The sequence below is a fragment of the Podarcis filfolensis genome (assembly GCF_964270895.1).
Source record: "Podarcis filfolensis genome assembly, chromosome: 13".
Lineage (NCBI taxonomy): Eukaryota > Metazoa > Chordata > Lepidosauria > Squamata > Lacertidae > Podarcis > Podarcis filfolensis.
Genome location: NC_139615.1, coordinates 16,709,456 through 16,716,245, shown reverse-complemented (window position 1 = coordinate 16,716,245; position 6,790 = coordinate 16,709,456).

Here is a 6,790-nt window from a genome sequence, read left to right as displayed (position 1 = left end):
CAGACGTATTTAGCAGGGCCACAAAGCAAGGAACGATTGCCTCTTGAGAGGGTTTTCTACTGTCCAGATAACAATTGTGCAGAGTCACTCAGCTCCTGCAGCTCGCCAGCCCTGCAGCTCACCCAGCCCTGCAGCTCGCCAGCCCAGGGCCCTCACCAAACTTTGCTGCTTGCCTGGGACTGCAAAAACAGGCAGCGGGAGATGTCCTCAGGCACGCAGCAGGCCACAACCCTCACCTAGCCTGCCAGGTTACAAGGCGGAACACTTTCTTCCGTGGGCCTGAGCCTCCTCTCTCCCCCCACCCCTTCCCCCCACCCCTTTTAAATGTATATTATATAACTCTATTTGTGGCTTACCTCATAGGCAGTGTCCTAGGAAGCATCGCTTCTCTGTTTGCTGCTTGTTGCACTTTAAAAACAAACAGATATTTCCTATAACGTTGCACAGTCTTAACTTCGACTACCGTAGCTTTAAATACTTGTTCCAGCATCAAGAAGAGTAGCTTTAGACTCGCCCTGAGGAGATCCGGTTCACTCTCGCAGCGCCAGCGCCTGCTCCAGATCCCGCAGGGGGGGGGTGTCCTTCTTGTCGCAAACCCCACTGTCCGAAATGGGGAGGACAATGTGGCTGGAGGGTGGCACTTATTCTTGCTCCTGTCACCGGTTGTGTTCTTGGAGAGGGTTGGGAGAACAGCAGTGACACCGAGGAGGAGCAGAGCCCTGGATCCCCCTCCTGGGATATGGGCCTCAGCCGGTGACTGTCAATTCCAGCACTCGGCACCACACTCTGTTGTCCCCTCAGAAACACTTTGTTCTAGTGGGAGGGAAGTTCAGCAATGCAGAAATAAATTGGTTTTTTTCAGGATCGGGACTTGTGGGCAGAATTCTTGGAGGAGCAATATGCAGGGTTGTGTCCAATGTTTCACACCCATTATGGACATAAATTTCAGCGAGTCTGAGCAGAACTTAGTGGCATACAACCCTCAAGGTTTGCCCTCACTCGCTTAGCAACCATCAAAAATTGTTATCAGATATATCCACTGGAAGAACACAGGATACCACCCCCCTCCTTCAAAGTAGTAATGCATACGAGCTTGGTATTTATATATGTTGGGGAATAGAATGCAAAATATGCCAAGGAAGAAATTATTCAGCTGCTTATTGCTCTTGATTTATTCTGGAGCCTGTATAATTGCTGCTCTTAATTTTAATGCATAGATCTGTGCTGGGGTGTTAATAACTTACCCTGAGCTACTCATGTGTTTGGTAGAGGTTTACAAGGTTGCCTTACAGCTCTTCCCATCCTCTGTCGCATCTCAACCTCATCGTCCTCACTGTTAACATCTTCATGTCTGCACAAGAATGCTTAGCTCAGAGAAAATAAACTGGCAGGCAAGACTGTGTCTTTTAATCTGGGACCTGCTGCATGTTTAACTGGCTGAGATTTCTAGCACTGCTGTTGTTAAACAACCAAGGTTCTAGTCCCTTGTGATAGCAGAGAAACGTTTTTGAACACAGGCAAATATGGCAAATGGTTTTGGAGATTTATTTATTTTTTAGTGCAACGCCTGAAGTTGGTGAAGGGGTAGAAGCATGTCTGAAGACGTATTCTCCTAAATCAGTTTGTAATCAGTCGAGCTGTCATGGCTCCTGGCCAGGAAACTCAGGGACTGGGGTTCTGTGAAGGAGGTGTGCATCTTAACAAACAATATTCAGCCACCTCCTCACACTGTGGCTTGAGTCAGTTTCATTTGTGGGGTGGAAGCTTACGTAACTCATTTAAAAGAAGTTGTAGAAAGTGAGTTCTGACGGATAGCCGTGCCCTTTGCAACACAGAACTCTTTGCTGCGCAAAATGTTAACACAGCTAATTCTAACCTATTGAAAGGTTCCTGATAAAAGGGACCAGTATGATGTAGGAGTTAGTGGGTGAGATTTGTATTGGGGAGAATCACTCTGAAATCCCCACTCAAGATCTGTGATCTTTGCCTGATGGCTTGCTCTCAGCCTTAGCTACTTTAGAGGGTGGTTGTGAGAATAAAAAAGTAGGGAGGGACCATAATATATACACTATCCGAAAATAATTAGAGGAAAGGTGGGATTAACTAATTAGGGGAGGGGCCCACTGCACGTTCTGAAGGAATGTGATGCAGCAGCCAGCCTTGGGGTCACTACTTGGAAGGGAGATCAGCTGGAGACTCCCACATTTGATGCCCCCTGACTGCATGGTGCTGATAACACCAAGGTTGCAGGTTTGATCCCCGTATGGGACAGCTGCATATTACTGCATTTGCAGGGGGTTGGACTAGATGATCCTCAGGTTCCCTTCTAACTCTACAGTTCTATGATTCTTTGGATGAAGGCAGGATCTAAATGAAATGGGGGGGGGGGACTGCAGGCCTATATCCACTTCAGTGGCGTAGCGTGGGTTGTCAGCACCCGGAGCAAGGCAAGTAATTTGCGCCCCCTAACCCGTGGATTTGCGCCCCCTAACCCTAACCCCCAGATGTTGCGCCCGTTGTGCCCGGCCCCCCCTGCACCCCCACACTATGCCACTGATCCACTTACCCAGAAGCAAGGCCCGTTGGGGTTAAATGGGGCTTACTTCTGGGTAAGTGTGTCTAAGAGTGTGTTATAAATGTGGCCAAATGCACTTGCTGTATAACAACACACTTGGCAATCTTTGAGGGGAACACAAGATCATGGCAGCAACAATGGAACAAGCAGGTGGTGCCCAAGCTGCTGCTGGAGTCCTCATCTTTGCGAGCACAAAGCATGATGGGAACTGTAGTTTTTGGGACTGCAGCCCCCTGTGACATGGGAAATGGACTGACTTGCCTTTAATAGACTGTCAGGGCACAAAGCTTGTAAGCTGCCACCGAAATTATCTCTCTTCTTTTAAAAATGCCTCATTTTGATCCAAAATAGCCAATGGTTTCCCTATAAACCACGTTGCAAATGTTAATGCTTGAGCTCAGTGCGAGAGCTCTGTTTTGACCAGCAAAGCTTGCTTGTTCTCAACAGATTTTTTTTCGGCTCAAGATACAGGCCTGTCCTTTGACTACTTGCTGTCTACATCTTCAAGCTGCTACAAAAAAAGATGTGTAGGCAGTTTAATAGAAGGGGGGTGATGCCCTGTCTTGTTGACCCCGCAGCTGCGCTCCCTCCTGGCCTCCTCTCCACAAATCTAAACACTGCTGCATAAATGTAAGCGTATTTTAATATCATTTAGGCTGCAGTGTAGAAACTGGGGTGGTGATCTGGCCTGGAAACGATGTTCAGCCTTGCCTGTGAGCCCCATCAACCTTTTGTTTTTTTTGTGCATCAGATCTGTGACTGTGTCCATTCCAAGCTCATTGCACTTTTCCTCATCTTCCTCCCTCCAAGGTCCCATGTCCTGTGGGTGCTGCAGCCCATAGCATCTTTGACTGGAGAAATGCAGCCTTGGTTTGGGTTGTTTATATGTCTGTCTGAAGTGCTGTACTGGTTAACCTTTATGTCTGCAACTGCCTCCTGTGTGTTGCCTGTCAACGAGATAAATGTTTAAAATGAAATAAATAAAAATAAAACTCCAAAAAACTATGCAATAAAAGCAATAGCATGGATATCCATCTCCTTGTTTTTTCCTGAGTGCCGCAGGGGATTCAGCTGTACTGGGCAAGGCAGAAGGAGACCCATCCGTAGCTTCTCTTACGCTAATCACTGGTTTCATCATGGGTCTGGGTGGGTAGAAGACAGTGGCTTTAAATTAGCCTGATGTCTGGCAGATACTACTACCCTGCTTTGTTCTTCAGATAGGGAGATAGATCTTGCACAACCTTTGTTTGCAAGACTTTAGACAAGTCTTGCAGGTAGTTTATAGCTCATCACTTAGTTGGAATGCTTTAGAACAGCCTCTACTGAGCACGGGGGCAGAGGAAGGGGTGGGGTGCTGGCCGCCCCGGGTGTTGCCACTCAGGGGGGTGACAAAACGCCGGGCAGCACTCACTGCGGGGCCTGCAGCAGGCCTGAGCCACACGTCTCTCCTGGGAGAGACACAGTGGCTTGAGCACATGCAGGCTCCGAGCTGCCCAAACAGTCCGCCCGCTGCCTCCCCCCCCCAGTTGTAGAGTGGCTGAGTGGGAGGAGGCAGGCAGACTCCGGAGGCTTCGTGGTGCGCCCCACTTCTATGGGCAGCTCGTGTTGCCCCTGGCTCACCACCACAGGTGCCCAAATGGCTTCCTCCACAGCTGATTGGGCAGCTTGGGGTGAATGGGGTAGTACTTCTGGTGGGGTACCTGCTACTTCTGAGGTAGCTTGTCCATCTTTGGTCCCCAGCCTGCAGTTGGTGCTCACCTGTGGCTCCTCGAAGCTGGGAAATGGCTTCGACTGGCTGGCTAAACCAGTTGAGGGTAGCCAATGGGTCTCAAGCCCTCAATGAGTTAGGGGCTTCTCCTGCATGCGAAGACGGGCTCTGGCAGATGAGGGGATGAGACCAATAGTGAGTCCAAGATGGCGGTTTTCGCATGTGCGGTAGAGGGAAGTGAGGGGCAGGTGGGGCCCGTCAACCTGGGAAGGAAGGAACACGCCTCTGCTGCCTTGTGGAATATCTTTGGGAGATTAAAAGGCTAAGAAGTAGCCCCTACACGAATCTGGAGTGGATGGTGCCTTGTGTGCCTCCTTCCGCTGACCCCTGCAGTCAAGCTGGTACCAAATGTGTTGCTCTGCTTTCCTTTGGACCACATCAGTGAGGCTGAGATGAGGGTCTTGTCATCTGGGCAGCCCAGGACCTCCATACACGCTGCCCAGGATTGCACCCTGGGAAGGTCACTTTGTTGCTGTTAACGCTTGACTTCGCCCCTGGAGGTGCCCTCCATTGTCTTGAGAGAGATGGATGCTCCAAACAACTACTGGGCTTCTTGTGTGCCCATTTCCTTCAAAATGAAGTCTGCATTGAAAGACTGAAATTCCCAGTGTCTCACTTTGGGCACCAGGTGGCAGCAGTGCTGTGGTAATTGGTGCATTAAACACACACACACACACACACACACACACACGGTAACTGTGGGAATTGGATGAAGAAATCTTTTGCAGGAATTGACAAACTCTGCTTTCAAAAGGAATGTGCGCCAATTATGCACCTGCATATGCAACTAAGCCAAAACAGAAATCCTACGTATTTCTCAGTGCTTAAATAAATATTTATTTATTTTGTTAAGTAGATAAAAGAAAATGGTAGGAGCAGATGTGACCATAGTGATGAAGTTTGACCTGGTAGAAACTCAGCCAGAGTCCCTGTTCTGTAATCTTGAAATTCTATAGGCCTCACTTCAGCACACTCTCATTTGCGATGAAGTGCTCCTCACTTTCAATTACGGAAGGTTTGGTGCATTTTATTTGTAAATATTCTCTCCCGATTTCTGGCTGCATTAACACCCAGCCTTTCCTGATCGGATTCTATTATTTATTATGTTATATTCTCACTGCCATCAGTGGCTGGTGTGTCCTGAATTATATCCACCCTCCACCCACCCAGTGCACATCCAGAAGTATGCTTACTTTGGAATCAGCACTGCTCATGCACCCAGCCCCTGGGCAGCATCTATATCAAAATGCCAGCCTCTACTTTCTCTGTTTCTAACATTTTAAGCCCAATGGTAAATCCTCAAAGTCAGTGGTTTCCAAACTCCCCTCTACAAGCATTGCTCAGAGTCTTGACAGAACCACTGAATGGTTTTTCTGCCTGTTGCAGCAATTGCAACGTCCTGTGCAAGATGTTGCATAGTTCTGAACTGTCTTTTTATTGCTTCTTTTATTTCTGATCTTGTATTGCAGTTTCCATTCCTTAAAATTCAAATACAATACAATACAAGAAATAAAAGAAGCAATAAAAATCAATACAAATGTTTCATGTGGACATGCTGCAAACGAGCCGAGCGCATCTTGTGGGAATTCCTGCTCTTGAATTCCCATGATACAGCGGCAGTCGCTGTTATGCAAAAGCTCACTGGTGCAGGACAAATGTCCTGATGTTTGAGTGGGTAGTCTCAATCTCTACACCCTTAATCCCACCTGCTCCTCACCTGAGCACAGTTTAGCAATTTTGCTTCCAGCCATCTCAAGCCCCAAACTGAGGTGTTGCTGCATGCCAAAGGTATATGGCTGTTTCAGAGCACCCAGTAAAATGTGAGAGGTTCTCATGGAGAATGTAATGACAGTACACATCTATCAGGCTTTTGGGGGGGGGAAGGAACAAAATATTTTGCTAAGCCTTTCATCACTTTTGAATGGTCAGGCTAAACAAACAAAAGCTGTTGTGCAAGTATTTACTATGAAAAAGAACACAACAAATGGACATGGACATCTCCACCCACCTCCCTCCAAGTCTGTATTTTGCCCACTCTTTTGTGTGAAGCATCATAACCAAGGCTGGTACTCTTTGTTCTTGCACACTACCTGGGATTTAAAAAAATGTGTGTGCCCACATGTGCAGAAATAGCGGTACGCATGCCCAGAATGGAAAAAAGTAGCAGAAAGAATGGCCGAAGCCCAAGGAACAGAAATACAATATACATACCTAGTCCAAGCTTCCTCATCCTTGGCCCTCCAGATGTTTTGAGACTACAATTCCCATCATCCCTGACCACTGGTCCTGCTAGCTAGGGATCATGGGAGTTGTAGGCCAAAAACACCTGGAGGGCCGAGGCTAAGGAAGCCTGTTCTGGTCACTCATGTGGACAGCAAGTGTCAGAGCAGCAATGAATACCACTCGACTGAGGCAGGCATGAGAAAGTGAAGAAGCTTGTGTGCCAC